The sequence below is a fragment of the Schistocerca americana genome, chromosome 4 (genome assembly GCF_021461395.2).
Source record: "Schistocerca americana isolate TAMUIC-IGC-003095 chromosome 4, iqSchAmer2.1, whole genome shotgun sequence".
Taxonomy (NCBI): Eukaryota; Metazoa; Arthropoda; class Insecta; order Orthoptera; family Acrididae; genus Schistocerca; species Schistocerca americana.
Window position 1 is genome coordinate 643,074,802 of NC_060122.1, and position 20,059 is coordinate 643,094,860.

A 20,059-nucleotide genomic window follows, 5' to 3' on the forward strand; every position below is an offset into this window, starting at 1 on the left:
ATTTGGTTGACTTTTCGGTTTATACAAGGCGAGGTCACTGCAGAAGTAAATCAATCTTTAGCCACAACTGAACTTTTTCTGTTGATGTTATGTTTAGATAAGTGAGTGGTCGTAAACATGGTTGTAATTAATACCTTTCAGAAACCAATCTTTCTTTTATGAATACACGAGAATATAAAAATCACATTATGTAATTTTTTTTAGGAGCACAAATATCAAAGATGAAAATCTTGCAGGTTGTAACTGCCGACATTAGAGAATACAAAATATTATAGTAGTATATGACACACGATCTATTTTGTTATATCGCCCAGTATTCTTGCTCGAATACTACCTTGACTTCAGATTCAAACGACAGGCGTCGCTAAAAACGTAAATTACACTGTTTCTATTTGGCTTTCTTCATGTCTCACGGTTTGTTATTTTAGGACGCCATCTTCACTTTACATTCAAAACACAGTAAGACAATTGCTATCAACCTTCCACACTTTCTTACGCCCTACGTCTACTTGGATCTTGAAGATCCGCAGCTCGTTTGTTGAATCGGTGAAATGCAGAGAGATTTTCAGTTGGACAAACGTGAACGCAATGAAACAGAAAAATTCATAAGTTAACCATAGGGATTGACTTACTATTGTACTTAAACGGATTATGTGTCCATTAAAAAAATCTAATAACGTTTTCGCCACGTTTATGAACGTTAGCCCCGTGTACATCAGACTTAAAGGACATCAAAGTAGCTGCAGAAAGCTGACTCCTATTTTGTATACCATTGTCTGGAAACTTGGGACAGTAATATAGTAGATGTAGACATATTGCGCTCTGGGCACAATGGAGAGAAACTATCATTTTTGGGAACACTGGAGATGAAGGGGCACTACAGGAACCATTTTGAAGAACTAGTGAATGAGTGCACAGATTTCAGTTGCTCACCATTCTTTCGTACTGCCGAACCTGATTGGCCATTCCATTTTCGTTGTGTCCATTATGTATGGGTTTACTTGTAATTGTATGATTGTGAATGTATTTCTATATTTGGCATTGGAGTTACCGTGTTTGATGACTTAAATGTAACCCAGAGAATGAGTACGGTGAGGCTACTTTTTGAGCTAGTTTAATCGAAAAGAGATTATTGCAGCACTTCTTGTGGTTTAGCTCGTAAATCGCTCTTCTCCATGAGAAGGTTATTCGTGAAAGTAAAGGAGTATTAGTGCGATCCTATCTTCATTCTAAATAGCGTGAATCTGAGGACTTACGAAGTCGCCTCAAAAACTGATAACTAAACAAACGGGGCTATTGGTTTTGTTAATAAAATGTGTCAGTTGTCCTATAGTATGTAGGTCGCAATGAACATAATGTAAAATGTGTAGAGTGTCTTATTAAGTATAAGAGATGGCCTACGGCCCTAATCTTGCCAGGACAAATAAAACAACAAGTAATGAATTACTACTCTTAGAATTAATTATTTTGATGCATGAAATTGATCTCCAATGTTCTCGTTGTTATTTACTTTGCACTTAAGAAACAGCCTCATCCATCTTAGAAACACTTCAGATACGGAAACGTCATCAAAACACTTCCACCAGCATATAAGCGAAATGTACATACTGTTTCTTTTTCTTTTAAGTAAGTGAGACTGAAAATAGATGAAGGGGAAAGCTGACAGATAATGATGCTAACATATTTTCTTTACGAACCGTCATAGTCAAAGAAGCAGGAGGAACTGCTTAAAATCATTGCTCGTGTGAAACAAAACTCGCTCTTCAGAGGCTCGATAACTTGGATTTTGGAAATTCCTTAACTCAGGCTACGACTAGATTCTGTTTCCCCACATTTGTGAAAGCAGTCCATCACCATATGAGGTTTTCTGCTGATAGAAAAGACGCAAAACTCACAGAAGACGATTCGCTTGCAGAAGTCTACAAACAGCAAATGTTCGTCGATCTCTGGAGTGCTCGAAAGTACAGCTCGTGCAAAATAACGTGGCTCCTAGCTGGAAATGCTTTCCCGTCGTGAACGCTGGTTTTGAAAGAACAGCCGCCCTCAGTTGACGGTCGAATCCCGCCGTGTACACTTCGAACGTCCCCGTTGCATAGCACCACAGTGTTTGCGCATAGTAGGTGCAGGGAAATTCTTTATAATCAGGCACTTGTATGCGTAGGCAAAGTTATTCCTCGTAAATTTATGTTAGAAGAGACAAACGAGAAAGCACAGATCTCATTAAAAACTGTGCTTGAGAGGGTAGCAGGAAACGTAAGTTATTCCAATCACACAATAAAGAGAGTAGAGATAGAGACGGAAAACGTAGCTACAGATTGTCTCCAAGCATTCGTCACTCTAGGAAGCCTCGGAAGACGGAGAATAAAATTTCAATTTTAAGTTATATGGCCGAAAATATCGTCAGAGGACTAACACATAACTTACACGGGACATATGTTCTTCAGAAGCGGCTTTGACCGTAACGCTCCATTTTGTAACGTTCTTTCTGAAATTTCCTTCTGCCAGTAGGTGGTAATACTTGTTTAGCTCTCTTTGTTTATGCAACTATCTCCTTGTCAGTAGTATAATGAGAAACCACTGACTTTGCTCGTCTCCATTGGTCGAGTTATTGGTCATAATGAATGAGCTGTTAATAGCATGATTCTCGTGCTCGTTAGCTGTTGCTTACTACTTTTGCGATAAATGTATTTTCGTGTAGGCTTCAGCTGTCTACGTCAGCTTCCCCTACTGCTTGTTGGTCGTTCAGGAAAGAGCCCGTAACACTAGCATCGTCCCGCCCCATGCCACGCCGCCTCCGCAGCTACAGGCCAAGTTATTTTGTGCGCACCCTACCATGACATGGACGGTCGAGCTCTCGACGCGCAGTACTTCTTTTAAGTGCTACCGAAAAGCGTCATTAACAGATAAGAGACACGAAAATCAACAAAACATCTCTAGAAGCATATTGTAACGAAACAAAAATATTATTCTACAGGACTAATAACGTCGATGTATCGAAAGTGTACATAAAAGAGTTCTAATTCGCTTTTGTCCAATACTACTTCGTTCCTGTCACGAAACAGATCCGCACTGCTTCTTGTGGTTTCCATAGTTGTAGTTAATTTTTTATTGTTTTTTGCCCTATGCCTGTTTCCACGTCAACGGATGCGACTCCTTGCCGTAAGACAGAGCTTTCCTTTTTTTTATTTTTGTGAGAAACGAGTCTCGCCAACAGTCCTAGCGAGGTTCAAAAAGTGGTAAATGCCTTTCTATTGAGAGTAACTAGATGTAGAAAATTCTGTGATCAAACTGTTTTTTGCGATAATCTCTGAATATTCCAGGCATCTTTCAGTCATAGTTTTCTTTCCTTCATTTTATTACCATGATTTTTGGTAGTAATTAATCAGTTACCAATCTAGAAATTCTACATAAAGAACTTTCATTATGTATAAAAAATGTTTTTAAAATGTTGCACCAGAACATCATCAGAATATACAATTTAAAGTTGGCTGTCACCTCTAAGGATTAATCTGACTGCACTACAGTACTACATTTTTGTTTAAAGTACGTCTTAAGTGCAATAGTAAATGTCAATGTTATCATTTACTACTACTGTACTTTAAATGTACTTTACACGTGAATTCAAGTACTATAGTACAGTCAAATTAATCTTTAGAATCGTCAGCCCTCTTTAAAGGCGCTCTTTAATGTTGACTGCAAACTTCAAACTGTGTGTCCTGATGATTCTCCTGTTCATTTGCAGAGCGAAACCGGTCGATATAAAATACAAAGTGCGAGTTGTGACTGTTTCCGAAAACATGACTATCAATACTAAAGCATTTTCCATAATGTGTAATCCCAAAGCGGGAGGGAGGGGGGTACATTGTACTCACCACAAGAAAATATTAAATGTGTTTAACTTTTATTAACAACATACTTTTCTCAATAAGTATTAATTTATAAGTAGGGTACCGAAGCTGAAAATATCTTTACCACAATCTTAACATCACCAGCGCATTTTCCGTAATGTTTCCACTGAATGGATCGGTATTTCAGGGCCACCGCAAAACCGCGAATGTCGTTACTTATCGTTGATTTTCAATCTCAAAATATTTCTTAGTTTTAGATACGTGAGAAAGAAGGGTCCTGAATACGAAAATATGAATATGAAACTTGCTGCGAAAAGTAACGTTCACTTGTAAGACTTAAATTTTTACTTTAAGTTTCACTGAAAAATTTAAAACATTTACGGAACCTGATGTAAAAAATCTTTAAAAACAATAAATATTTTTCTTCAAGTTTTTGAACCATAAAGCACCAGACTAGATTACGATGTTTTCAAAAGGTGGGCACGAAATACTCCCCCCCCCCCCCCCCCCCGCACCACTGGTATTGCGAAGGTTACGAGCGCACGACGAAAGACTTTGGTTGTGAATGTAGCAACTAATTACTCGAGCAACTAATCGTTTGGGGTCAGGGGACTGAAAAAGTTTCCAGACTTCCACATCCCTTGACGTCGGCGTAAGCAGCATGTGGTGCCTACCAATAGACCTCGAAGGAGCGTAGGGAACCAAAATGGCTTGGTTCAAATGGCTCTGAGCACTATGGGACTTAACATTTGAGGCCATCAGTCCCCTAGACTGAGAGCTACTTAAACCTGACTAACCTCAGGAAATCATACACATCCATGACCGAGGCAGGATTCGAACCTGCGACCGTAGCGGTCGCGCGGTTCCAGACTGTAGCGCCTAGAACCGCTCGGCCACTCCGGCCGGCGGACCCGAAATACGCAGGTTCACAGTTTATCTATAAGGCGGAAGGCATCTGATTTCACTTCACGTATTATGATTGTTGGCGTTGGTATGTAAAAGACTCCAAAGTTAAGCGTAACTGGTAGTTGCTGTCCGCTTTAAAGTACATACAACTAGTAGATTAGAGAAAGCGTAAAACTGTGTAGCGTTCACACTTTCATGGTGTGTCTAGACAAACAATGTGAGGTGCTAAGAGCTTTTGAATAAAGTTACCTACAACAGCATCACCTACAACAGCAACGCGTTTTGTCTTTTGAGTAAGTCTACAAAAACCACGTTTTTGCCGGTCGAAAAACCAATCACATATTTTATGAGTAACTACCACACGACGGTGTAACAAGAAATACATAAAAAGCAGTAGCTAACTTAGTTTGTAAAGAATAGAGAAAAACATCTTGCTGGAAAAGATATCATTTTTGTCACCAAGCTTTCTTCACGTCCATTCGACGGAATAAATTATGTTTCCAATTGCAGTCAACGATCGTGTAATAAACAGGAGTAGAATGATTGGAATTCAACTGCTTCTCCTTTAAGAGGACGGCTAGTAACTTGTTGCAATGAATTAACCGTATGACACGGTCGCTTATCGCTGGTCGCCATAAAATCGCTCACCCAGCGACTATTCCTGCGATGTCATCTGCCGTTTCAGTTCAGTCTTCTAAATTGGCACAGATGGATGAAGTTAAGCTGACGTCACAAGCCCCATTTAGCTCTCAAGCTTTTTACAGAACACTGTGAGCACTGTGTTTTGAGTTGATATCATTCAAAAGTAATTACTTGTCATCACATCCACATACATGGAACCTCTTCGAATGTATTCTTCAGCTTTCTTTTGTCATCCTGTGTTCTTTGAGTAATAGAACTTTCGCCGGTATCTTCACGAGCAGCTAGTACCCAACGTCGAAAATATTTTTAAAAAATCGTAGCTCGTTTTGTGTTATCACGAAACAGCGAAGAGGATGTCACAGATATTACATGTCAATTTGTGCGGCAATCATTACACATAGACGTCTTTCGTTGCGGGGAAATCTTTTCACGATATTTCAATCAATGACTTCGTCTTCCAAATACCAAAATAAATCGTTGGCTTGTACCTACATACAGAAAAATGATCATCGTAATAAAACTTGAGAATTCAGAGCCAGCAGGGAGAAATTTAGGTATTCAGACTTCCCACGTGCTATTGGAATAGTCGAGAAATAGTCTGAAGGTGGTTCTATGGACCCTCTGGCAAGCACTTTAGCGTGAATTGTAAAGCAATCACGTAGAAGTAAATGCAGATTTGGTCCACTAATTGTCATTAGCCCGCTTTTACCCAATGGACGTACCCCCGTTGGTACACGTGCTGGGTCTCGCCCACTCGTGTGGTATGGGGTGCCTAAGGGATGCTGCATTCTCGGAAAGCGACACAACAGTTCAAGCAAATAACATTGGTAGTTTTATTTCTATAAACCAGAATGACAATACTTGACTTTGGAGTCACATCGGTGTCGCAAGTGACATGCAAATTCTTTGCTATAGACAAAGTCCAAGTAAGCACTTGATACGAATCACTACAATCTGTTCTGCGAGTGCCGATCCACAGCCCTCCACTAATGTCCGTTGTTGAGCCTATCTGACGGCTCGAGGCTGGCAGTAGCAGCGCTTATGTTCCCTTCTTGCATATGTCGCTCCTGGCGCGGCGCGGTCCTTGTCAGCGGGCTGTTGTCTGACGTTTCCCCACCGCCTTGTCTCGTCTTGCGTTCGTCGTCATCGTTCCGGCGCTTGTGGTTGCGCCAGGACAACATACGTGCGCCAACACTCAGGGCTTAAAGCTACTTTAACAGGTTTTATCGTTTACTTCTGCAGGAGAAGAACATGAATTTCAACACTTACAAGCTCGATAATCTGACAGGACCCACCGTTGATTACTCCATTCATTAACAAATATCGCCGCTAAGTGCTTAGCACCGACAAGCTCATCTTCAGAAGCCTGCTCCCATTTATTTTGAGATTTTTACATGGGGCTGACCAAATGATGTCAGTTTCTTGGTGTGATGGTCCACTACGGTATTAGTTGATGTTAGAAAAATAATTATTTTGTATTATTTTAACAGATTTAATAACGAGCGGGAGCAAGGTAGCCAACTTTATAAGTGGACAAATGAGTCTCTCTGTGCTGTAATATTCGAATGGTCTACGTTGCTTTTGCAGAGTTTACGTCTCCTGTTCTAAAGCTTTAAACGGAGAGCAGCGCTAAGGTAGAATAGAAACTTCTTCGATTTTGCACAGCTCATTGCAGATAGAGCACATACTACAAGACTTGGGCGATATGGACGCAAAGCAGGCGATTAACAGAGACCTAATTGACCAAGGGATGTGAATATTAGACATATTGCGACACTGAAAAACTATCACGACAAGACGTTCGCGTGATGTAAATGATCCAGTAACTATCTAGCGAAACAACTTCTATAAGCTCAGTGGAATGATATTTGTTTGATTTGCATGTTCTTTATTGTAACTATGGAAACGTCTTTTCCGAAAAGTCTCTCACTGAAAGACAAACAATATTTTAGGCATAATATAACAAAAACTTACAAATCTTCAAATTTTACAGTTGATATTGTAATTAGTATTGTTGACATAGTAATTCTTGCTGCAGTAGCAATCAGTAAATTTCCCAGCAGTATACATAAGTACTTAAAAAATGACAAATAATGAAAGACAGCTCAGCATAGCAAAATATTAAGTCACTCGCAGGTAATCTTGAACATCACAAGACGTTGAAGAAGATGTCTGAAGAGAAGTCTAAGTGTCGATCGTGCAGAAGAAACATGACGCCGTCTGACACCCTAGAAGATTTTACGTTTCATTCTCATTATATCAATCTAATTAAGCCACTCTGTTTCAAAATAACAGTAGTTCTTTATCCAGTAAACGAGGTTGAACGTGATACATTCCCGCAGAGATCCATTAACGAGACAGCTACTCTGGGAAATCGTTCGGCAACATTTCGCTGAAGATCCATGGCTAAATTATAGCTCTTCATTAACACGGATAATTAAATTCTGTGTGTGTAAATTATGTCGCAATTATGCATCTAACGAGCGCCGGCTTAAGTTGGCAGGTGTGAGAACAAGTCAGTAAGTCGCTGCTCGGCTATGCTTTTGTCCGACTGCCAAATCGCCGGTTATTCTAGGTCTATTGCCATCGGTGCCTGTACATCTTTTGCCGTTGACTCGATACTTTTGGCGGCGGTTTTTCTATACTTTCACTGAATCCGATGGTGTAGCCATTCTCATCAAATGCAGCAGGTTAACGAGGCGTGGATATGTCTCAACCCGTGTTCCTACTCTCCTTTTTGGTTACATACAATGCGGGCGTGATGACCATTTTTGATATTATGACACCTGTCATTTCTTGTACACTGCAGTCGCTGATACAGTGATGGAGAGGAAGATTTCAAGGGTGCATAACATGCCACAAAAATAAAAACACGTAATATTTATTTCGAAACGAAGAGATGTTATAATGCTACTTCCACATACCGGGTGATCAAAAACTCAGTATAAATTTGAAAACTGAACAAATCACGGAATAATGTAGATAGAGAGGTACAAATTGACACACATGCTTGGAATGATATGGGGTTTTATCACAACCAAAAAAATACAATAGTTCAAAAAATGTCCGACAGATGGCGCTTCATCTGATCAGAATAGCAATAATTATCATAACAAAGTAAGACAAACCAAAGATGATGTTCTTTACAGGAAATGATTAATATGTCCATCATCATTCCTCTACAATAGCTGTGGTCGAGGAATAATGTTGTGAACAGCACTGTAAACCATGTCCGGAGTTATGGTGACTCATTGGCGTCGGACGTTGTCTTTCAGGATCCCTAGAGATGTCGGTCGATCACGATACACTTGCGACTTCAGGTAACCCCAAAGTCAATAATCGCACGGACTGAGGTCTGCGGACCTGGCAGGCCAAGCATGACGAAAGTGGCGGCTGAGCACACGATCATCACCAAACGACGCGCGCAAGAGACCTTTCACGCGTCTAGCAATATGGACTGGAGCGCCATCCTGCATAAACATCGTACGTTCCAGCAGGCATTTATCAGCCAGGCTGTGGATGATGCGATTCTCTAAGATATCGGCGTACCTGTCAACCGTCACGGTAGTAGTTACAAAACCAGAATGACGCATTTCCTCGAAGAAAAAAGGTCCGATAACGGTAGATGTGGTAAATCCAACCCATGCCGTGACTTTCTCGTCGTGCAATGGAGTTTCCACGACAGTTCTAGGATTTTCGGTAGCCCAGATTATGCAGTTGTGGGCGTTGACAGACCCTCGGAGCGTGAAATGAGCTTCGTCGGTCCACAACACGTTACTCAACCAATCGCCATCTTCCGCCATTTTTTGAAACGCCCACACCGCAAATGCCCTCCTCTTCACGAAATCGCCAGGTAACAGTTCATGATGCCGATGGATTTTGTACGGATAGCATCGGAGGGTACGACTAAGTGCCAACCAAACAGTAGTGTATGGAATGCCGGTGCGACGTGCGACTGCACGAGCGCTGACTTCCCCGTGCATAGACGAACCCACTAGTCTCCATCTCTTCCTGAACTGTCTCAGCAGCATTGCGCCCTCTGCTCGGTGGGCCACTACGGGGTCTATCGTCTAAACGATCCATGGCTTCGAACTTCGAAATCATTCTCGCCACAGCTGCATTTGTCAACGGACCTTTACCCGTTCGAATCCCCTTCCTATGGCGATAGGATCGTAACGCTGAACTAGCACATTCCACATTCTGATAATACACCTTCACTAAAAGTGCCTTTTCAGGTAACGTCAACATGCTGCGACTGCTGGCGCACCTGATTCTCGCTCTCATTACAGCTCCTTTTATACAAGATTGTCATGCGCAGTCACTGACGTTTTGCTGACCAGCGCCATCTGTCGGACATTTTGTGAACTTTGTTTTTTTTTGTTCTAATAAAACCCCATGTCATTACAAGCATGTGTGTCAATTTTTACCTCTCTATCTACATTATTCCGTGGTTTATTAAGTTTTCAAATGTATACTGACTTTTTCATCACCCGGTATGTTGAGTGAAACTGCCATCAGGGAAACAGAATGAGTAAAAAAACTATGAAATATCCATTTAAAAATTAATACCAAACTTGCACTGACGTGTAAATGTGTAGAAATTGAAGTAGGTAAAATCATTTTGCAGCATATACTTTACAGATCGCATAACTGCGTGAAGATTTACGAAGTCAGATTATATGCTGGAGGGGCGTTCAATAAGTAATGCAACACATTTCTTTTCTAAAAGCAGATTGGTTTTATTCAGGATTCCAATATATGACGTTATCCTCCTCTCTTTTGGCTACAGAAGCATATTTTTCGACATTATCTCCGTTCAATACGATGTCCTTACGCGACCTTATTAGGAGGGCCTGTATCTCTGCATGGTACCACTCTACTGGTCGATGTCGGAGGCAACGTCTTGCTGCACCAATAACCTCCCATCATTCACGTACTGCTTCTCGTGTAGTGCACCCTTCATTGGACCAAACAAATGGAAGATGGGAGGTGTGAGATCCGGGATGTAAAATGGATGAACAGTCTAATGGAATTTTGTGAGCTACACGCGGGTGCACTGGCTTATGTGAGGTCTTGCGTTGTCATAGTGAATGAGAAGTTGAGCAGCAAAGTGTCTGATTGTGATCCGTTAATCCTCTCTAATAAGAGTGTCTGCACGTTCTAACACTGCAGGAGTCACAAGTGTGTGCTGCTGGCCTGCACGTGGGAGATTGGACAAGTTTGCGCTACCTTGTTACGGTGATGACAGACGCTTCACTCAAGGATTCACCTTGCTTTTGTTCACTGCTAGGTCTCCGCCGATACTCAGCACGCGCTTGTGAATGTCTGCGATGCTCTGGTTTGCTGAGAAAAGAAATTGAACGACAGCTCTCTGCTTGGAACGCATCACCGTTACATACGCTGTTTTGTTGATTATAAAAAAATGATATATAAGTATATGTAACAAATTTCATAATGGAAGAAATGTACAGAGAAGCAGTAGTTAGTATTCCCAGTTCCTCTGACAGGCGCTTGCAGTATTTCTTCAAAGCACATTGCAAAAATTATTATTGCACTTTATTGGAGTCGGGAAACTTTAGAGTGGTTTGATGAATTTGCCCGAAAAACTGATGTAGTAAGGTGTTATGGAATGAATTTTTAGGAAAATATGCCAAGTTTTTAGTTTTTTAGTTGTGTCTGACAACATCCACGTTACTGGCAAAAATTTGTTAAGACACTTCAGAAGGTCTGTGTTGTGCTCCTCCCAAGTGAATTTATTGTAAAGTTGCATTTCCATGAATGTAGCCTTGTCAGCCTCTTCCATTTGTCTGTAATAATATCTATCGTATACGCTAGTTGGAAAATTCTTACATACATGGCGTGTCTTTACGGTGCTTAGTAGCAAGGAAATAGCAACAAAGCATTCAGTAATGCACTCGAAAATGTCATTACACTTTTTTTAGAAGACTTGCTACTTATAATAACGTCTACATCTCTTGCAAACGAAACCAACTTAGCATGTGGAAATATTACTTAAGAAAGGTTATTAATATGCACATTGAAAAACAACAGCCCTAGGATGAACTTTATGGGACACCATATGTAGTTACTTCCTTATTAGATGATGACTGTTAGCTTAGTACTGGTATCTTTCCTATGGACACCTTTGTATCCTATTACATAGGATACATCGTCATACAGGGAACGGATGATCGAAACAATCACCGTGTCAACGCAGGACGTTGGGAAAATGTTATGCTGTGGGGACATTCACCTGGACTTCAAATGGTTCAAATGGCTCTGAGCACTATGGGACTTAACATCTTAGGTCATCAGTCCCCTAGAACTTAGAACTGCTTAAACCTAACTAACCTAAGGACACCACACACATCCATGCCCGAGGCAGGATTGGAACCTGCGACCGTAGCAGTCCCGCGGTTCCGGACTGCAGCGCCTAGAACCGCACGGCCACCACGGCCGGCCACCTGGACTTCAACGGAACCTTTGGCAGTAACCGAAGGCACCATAAAGATTGTGTACCTTCGTACCTGATTTCTTCCCTGATGGCGATGTCATCTTCCAGCAGGAAAACTGTCCCCGACACAAGGCCAGAATCGTGCTACGGTCGTTTAAAGAGCATGATAGTGTACTCACATTGATGACTTTCCCATCAAATTTTCCTGATCTGAATCCGAGGCAACACAGCGTGAGCTGTAGCTGGAGCCATATCCGCACTCACAAATCACCAGTCCGTAATTTTCGTGAAGCCTGTGACCCGTGCTTAGATATCTCGTGCCACTTGCACATAATCGAATACATCCAACGCAGAATAGCTACTGTACTGAGTTCCAAAGACGAACCAATGTGCCAAAATGCAGATGGCCATAATGTTTTGGAGCACAATATGTACATCAACCAAGCGACTATTATAAGAATATAAACTGAAAGGATGCCACCGATAAAATACGCTGATGACATTGGTATGAAGTCAGGGAAGATTGAGTGGACCTGTTGAATGGAGCGAACAGTATACTGACAGGAGAAACCGAATTGGGGATAAACCAAAAATGAGAAACTGTTGGTTAGTTGCGAAGATTAGATTAGCTACTAATTTAGCATCAAAACTGACAACAATGTAGTAGATGGTTGAAGGAGTTTCGCTACCTTTCAGTCCAAGTATCTCGTGACAGACGAAGTAAGGATGACATAAGAAGCAGCCTAGCAGAAGTAAAAGTTTCATTTCTTGCCAAAAGGTCTGCTATTATCAAACGGCGAACTCAATTCGAAATCGAAATTTCTGAAAAAGGAAATCTGGCTGTAAATCATCGACTGTAAGAAAACTGGAAAAGAAGAGTATCGAAACTTCGAGATGCAATATTGAAGAACGATGCTGAAAATTAAGTTAGGTGACAACATAAGCAATGAGGAGACCCTCCGCAGAATTGGGGAGGAGAGGTATTGGTCGGAAACTCTACGTAGAAGAAGGGACAGGATCATAGGACACGTGTTAAGACGTCAGAAGATAACATCCGTATACGAGAGGTAGCCGAATTGGGCAAAAATCGATAGAGATTGAAATACACATAAGAAATAATTGAGGGAGTTGCCTGTAAGTGCTATTGTGAGATGAAGAGGTTGGCCCGAAAAAGTAAACAGCGGTAGGGCGCATCGAAAGTGTCAGACAGTTGATGACTGAAAACAAAGTATGTGTAAATGATAATGCCCACACTGTGCAGCTTAATGTAGCAACCCCGCCAAAAGCACAAAGCAGACGAACGGCTGAAATAATTCAAAAAATCGCATATAATCCACTGTGTTCACGCGAGGGAGATGATGTGTGCCTGAAACGCGTCATGAATGTTAACAAAAAGATATGTCTGACACAGATAACTGCTTTAATTTTTCTGTAGAAGTAGTTTTGGACTGATTCGGCGTTCTGATAAAGGCATTGTCCTTGTATTTGGAAAGAGTAAAATTGAAGTGCCTTCCCCGAGATATTGTAAATCGACAAGGACTAAATTTTAAATTCTTTACTAATCGAAGTTGTCTGAGAAATTTATTTGCCTACGTTGTTGTTATTTCCTATTTACTTACTTACGTTATTAGCCATCCAGTTCTTAACAGTTTTGAAATGGAACAAAGTACGAACTATAAAACTTCAAAATGCGTCTGGAATAGAACACAGGGTTTCCGCACCGCAGCCAGATGCCGTGGACCCTACGCTAGCGGCACTTCCGCGGAATGGCGTTTACCTTATACGTACGTGTCAGTCAGAAAGTTCTTTCTTCGTATTCTACGGAAATATGCGTTTGCGAACCGCCTATGTGTAGTTGAGTAATATTCAGTTTTCGATTATCTATTGATCCCAACGATTTTGAGTAAATTCAATGACGTGTCATGAATTTTAGTAGTGATTTTTTCAAAAAGAGGGAAGTTTCAGTCCAAATTTGTTATTGACAAAGGCTAGGCCTGATTTTGTGGTGAATACAAGCTACCTGCCATACATGAGCAGAATCGGCTGGCCATGTTGGAGGCCTTTCCCCTTCTGAGCTTCTTCACTATATCTTTAACCCGCATTCTGCTGCATTGGTGAAGGATTGGCTTAGGCAATTTAAGTGAGAAGTTTTTGAACTTCTACCATATAGAATGGACTTGGTCACGACTGATTAACATCTTTTCCCAAATTAAGGAGCTTTTTGGGTGGAAAGTGCAATGTGAAAGACAATAAAATGAAAAATGGCGTGAGTGACTGATTCAATACCTAGGCAGCAATTAAGTTACGTAGAAGGCATACGGAAGCTTGTCGCACTCTACGACAAATGTTTAAATCCGAACGGCGACCACGTAGAGAAATAGTTAATGAATCCAAATATGTTTTAAAACAAAGTTTCCTTCATCATCTGGAGTAACAAAAGTTCTTTTATAATTACTCGTATGCATTATTATAAGGTAACTGATAATGTTAAACGTGCTTGCACATTATTCATATTGTTTCACTGGGTACTCCACTCAGTACAAACACCCTAAACTGCGCACAGTACATGCAGTATGCACACACGCACACGCACAAGCACGCACGCACACATGCACACACACTCTTCCGTCTATCAGCCCTAGCCTTCGTCTTTCGATCTTTGTGTTTTCCCATGTGTCTCTTAGTATCCATCTACATACGAACGACATATTGATCTCAGGAAAATGGAAGTAGATTCCCATATTATGTCACACACATCTTGGGTACAATATTTTACAGTAAGATGTACTGCTTTTTAATTGTGTACTCTAGAATGCCAGAGGTGTTTATTATTAAATTATGTTCATGTTTATACCAAGACGTACTCTTTTTTCTCTAAATAATGGTACAAATGGCTCTGAGCGCTATGGGACTTAACATCTGAGGTCATCAGTCCCCTAGACTTTAGAACTATTTAAACCTAACTAACCTAAGGACATCCCACACATCCATGCCCGAGGCAGGATTCGAACCGGCGACCGTACTGGTCGCGCGGTTCCAGACTGAAGCGTCTAGAACCGCTGGGCCACAGCGGCCGGCCTCTAAATAAGCCTTGACTGTGTAGCGTTACTTACTTGATGTATCCAAAGGTGGATTCATACAAGAGAAATCGTACAGACCTGTAGTTTACCAAGTCAGCGTAAATTTAGTGGTCTATTAAGCCCTTATAATGAATCGTTATATTGTAACACTGAACTGAACTTTGCAATTGTTAGTGCCTCTTACGAAGACCAAATATCATCAGTCAATCCGACAACGAGTATGATCTGTCAACTGGATCACACTCGTATGTCACTGTAACCTCGTATTTCAGTGTGTGTCAGTTTTGGCGCTTTGAAAGGCTGTTGAGCAGCATTTTATGGATGTAGTATTTTACGAGCACTGCTCTCCTCTCCTCTCGGTCGAGCTTCCGGCTTCATACGTTATTTGTATCCATTGATCCGTTACATGCCGTAGAAAGCAGTAACTTTCCACTTTTCCACAGGATATACTGCAAGCGATATTCCGCATGGCCTCCCTGTAAATAAGCATCAAGGCAAGGAACAAGTGCGTTGACGAAATGTATGTAACGGTAACGTGGATACCAAACTTCCTGCCGTTCTGTTTCACGATAATGGATACGCTATTGCCGCTTCTCTCCAGCACTCAGAGTACCATTGCTGAGCTGTTGCTTTTTTAAATCTTTATAAGAGATTTCGGAACAACTGTGATGCGACATAGGAGTAAGTGAATTTATTTGTTGGTCATAGGGCCCTATGACAAAGAGCGCGTACGTACATCAAGAATATTCGTTAATAGATTTAGACATAAGGATATTCGCCACCAGTCTCAATAATCACATTTAAGAATTACTCAAATTACTTGTGAACAACTTAAGTTCATTATTAGGTGCAGAAATTTATTTTACCTACAGGGAGAACGCTTTTCAAGCGTTGGAAGAATCCTTTAAAAGTCTGAATAGTTCAAGATATGAACCAAAAACACAGATCGTTGATAATGAAAATCATGTCTGATAAAATGTATGACGCTGTGCGAGATATGATGGACACTAAAGGTGTCGGTAAATGATCACGTGTAATTAGAAATGGTTAAGCTGGTGGGAATAAAGGCGAATGTTCGCTGGTAAAAAATAAATACACAAATAATACACAATAAATCTCCAAAACGGAAACATTGTTGTAACACTGATTCCTCAAAATAATTCTACAAACAAGAGAATCTCCTTTCCGGAATGTATAAGATACTCAATGAACTAACACTACCCACAGAGAAAAAAAAAACAGATATTAATAATCCTAAGTAACTATTGGCCTTGAAAGTCATGAACTGAACTGTAGAACGGTGCAGTCATTACGAATAACACCTTGTCTAGTATTTATAGACTTTGACCATAAATTACTAAAACCTCGTAAAATTTGCGTTTGCGGCTGAATATAAAACATGAAATTTTCCTCTTAGTTTGGTATGTAACATACCACTGAAGATCTAATAATTGTAATTAACTAATGAATAACCTAATAATTATGACGTCCTTTGAATATAATTTGCCGGCCTTTGGTGGCCGAGCGGTTCTAGGCGCTTCAGTCTGGTACCGCGCGACCGCTACGGTCGCAGCTTCGAATCCTGCCTCGGGCATGGATGTGTGTGATGTCCTTAGATTAATTAGGTTTAAGTAGTTCTAAATTCTAGGGGACTGATGACCACAGCTGTTAAGTCCCATAGTGCTCAGAGCCATTGAATATAATTTCGGTAGTACAATATACTATGCTTGAGTTGCATCAGCCCTTTAGTGTTCCAGGGTTAAGAAAGTTTGTGACTGGGTCGGAACAAAATCTATTTTAAAACACTAGAGAATCAATGCTTTTATTGATTCTGTGTTAGTGTATTGAAAAACACGTACATCAGTGCAGCTCCCATTAGACTGTTCTCACAATACTGAGAAATTTTGAACTGAACGGGCAGTCGGGTAAGGAGACCGTGTAGCAGAAAAAATTCTTAAATTTGGAAAACTAAGGAGTGTGCGAAGGAACTTACCTTAATCAACTTCATTTTACTGATAATGGTGCTTGTAGTCATTGTCTCATGTGCAAATAAACTTTACCAGAGAACTATGCGTTACCTCGAAGAGAACGGTATATTGACACATAGTCACCACGGCTTTAGAAAACATAGTTCTTGTCAAACACGTCTACCTCTTTACCCACACGAGGTGTTGAGTGCTATCGACAAGGGACTTAAAATTGGTTCCATATTTCTAGATGTCCAGTTGGCTTTTGACACTGTTCCTCACAAGCGTCTTGTAATCAAATTGCGTCCTTACGGAATATCGTCTGAGTTCTGTGACCGTATCCGAGATTTTCTATCAGAGAGTAAATTGACGAAAAGGCATCGAGTAAAACAGAAGTGATTTCTGGCGTCCGACAAGGTACTGTTGTAGGCTCTCTGCTGTTTCTTATCTGTATAAACGATTTAGAACACAATCGAAGCAGCCCTCTTAGGTTGTTTTCAGATGATGGTGTCGTTTATCGTTGTGTAAAATCATCAGAAGAACAAAACAAATGTGAAAACTATTCAGATATATCTGTTTGGTGCGCAAATTGGCAACTGACCGTAATTAATGATAAGTGTGAGGACATCCACATGAAAGCTAAAAGGAATCCGAAAGACTTCGGTTAGACGATAAATAAATCAAATTTAAAAGCCGTAAATTCAACTACATAACTACGGATTACAATTACGAACAACTTAAATTAGAAAGAGCATACAGTAAATGTTGTGGGGAAGGCGAACATAGACGATGTAAGAGATCTACTTGAGAAACTGCCTTCACGCTTGTCCGTCCTCTTTTGGAATATTGCTGCGTGGTATGGGATCCTTACCACATAGGATTAACAGATTACATCGAATAAGTTCAAAGAAGGACAGCACGTTTTGTGGTATTGAGAAATAGGAGACAGAATGCCACGCACATGATACAGGATTTGAAATTGACATTATTAAAACAAAGTCGCTTCTTGTTGTGACGGGATCTACCACGAAATTTCAGTCATCATCGTTCTCCTTCGAATGCAAAAATATTTTGTTGACGCCGACCTACATAGGAAGAAACGACCATCTTAATGAAATAAGGGAAATCAGACCTCGCACGGAAGGATATAGGCGTTCGTTTTTTGCACGCGTTGTTCGAGAATGGAATAATGGAGAATTAGTGTAAAGCTGGTTCGATGAACCCTTTGCCAGGCACTTAAGTGTGACCTGCAGATTATCCATGTAGATGAAAATGTAGATGTAGATGTGACATGTAGAGCGAACATGAAAACACGCTAAGTAATAAAAGCAAAATAATGGTCAATGTACACACAGAAAAGGAAATTGTACAATTTAATAATAAAGTCACAAAATCATTTGCTGAGCTTTTGCGTTTGGGATAGCAAAAGCAATGAAAAAAGAGTAAGAATGTACTGGAGTTCTTTAAGCACAATAACTAAGATTTTCAAAACTTATCCTTCCCATTTATCTCAAAAGAACTGCCAACACTCTATGTGTTTCACCAGTTTTGACTTACAGCATTCAGTCATAAACACTTAATAAGAAAATCATTCTAAGGCTCGGGGTTGCTCGGCGAACAATGTAGAAATGCAAGGTGAGAAAATAAATGCAGTAAATTGCTAACCGAACTCTTTGAAATATTTGTTTATAATCATAAACAGTTTTTCCAACCTTTTCTGACCCATCTTCAGATGGGGCCCACAGTAGGTACATGTTTATTTCTGTACCGTGATGTTGGATACAGGCTCTGCGATAAGAAGATAACTCAAAAGACCTTAATGATTGTTAATATAAGACAGTCATGTGGTGAGTTGAACTCCTTTACTTACTGTGACAGTATGGGCAGCGCTGTAGTTAGTATCCACCCGGCAGCTTGTTCTTTAAATATGTACTGGCCACAGATTTATCACATTTCCTAGTTTACTGCTGGATCTGTGTTTACCATTAGCCGATGTAATGATGTCGTATGGCGCAGCAGCCTGGTGCAAGTGCTTTAATTCGTACCACTTCGGCGTATTGCATGTCCCTGAGCCAACGGCACTCGGCGTTCCGAGGCAGTCGCTCATCCAAGTGCCAGCCGCACCATATGTTGCTAAACTTTGGTGATTGGGCGAGAACCGGTGCATCGAAGATGGTAAGGCCGTTGGCGTGCCGTAAGCCGATAATACCTTGTTATGTTAATATGTTGTAGTTGTTGTGGTCTTCAGTTCAGAGACTGTTTCGATGCAGCTGTCCATGCTACTCTATCCTGTCCAAGCCTCATCATCTCTGATTAACTACTGCAACTCACATTCTTCTAAATCTCCTTAGTATATTCATCTCTTGGTCTCCCTCTACGATTTTTACCCTCCACGATTCCCTCCAATACTAAACTGATAATCCCTTGATGCCTAAGAACGTGTCCTACATTTCGATCCCTTCTTCTAATCAAGTTGTTCCACAAATTCCTCTTCTCCTCAATGCTGCTCAATACCTCCTCATTAGCTACTGATCTACCCATCTAATCTTCAGCATTCTTCTATAGCGCCACACTTCTAAAGCTTTTATTCTCTTTTTGTCTAAACTATTTATCGTCCATGTTTCACTTCCATACAAGGCTACACTCCACACAAATACTTTCAGAAACGACTTTCTGAGACTTAAATCTACACTCGATGTTAACAAATTTCTGTTCTTCAGAAACGCTTCTCTTGCCATAGCCAGTCCGCATTTTACATCCTCTCTACTTCGACCACCATCAGTTATTTTGCTCCCCAAATAGCAAAACTCATCTACTACTTTAAGTTTCTCATTTCCTACTCTAATTCCCTCTGCTTCACTTGATTTAATTCCATTATATTACATTACCCTCGTTTTGATTTTGTTATATCCTCCTTTCAAGACACTGTCCATTCCATTCAACTGCTTTTCCAGGTACTTTCCTGTCTCAGACAGAATTACAATGTCGTCGGCAAACCTCAAAGTTTTTCTCTCTTCTCCATGGATTTTAATTCCTACTCCAAATTTTTCTTTTGTTTCATTTACTGCATGCTCAATATACAGATTGATTTGTTAACATTTGAACAGAAATGAAGCAGGAGTTCACCTTAAAGATAAGTTCTGTACAATAAAAAAAAATTGG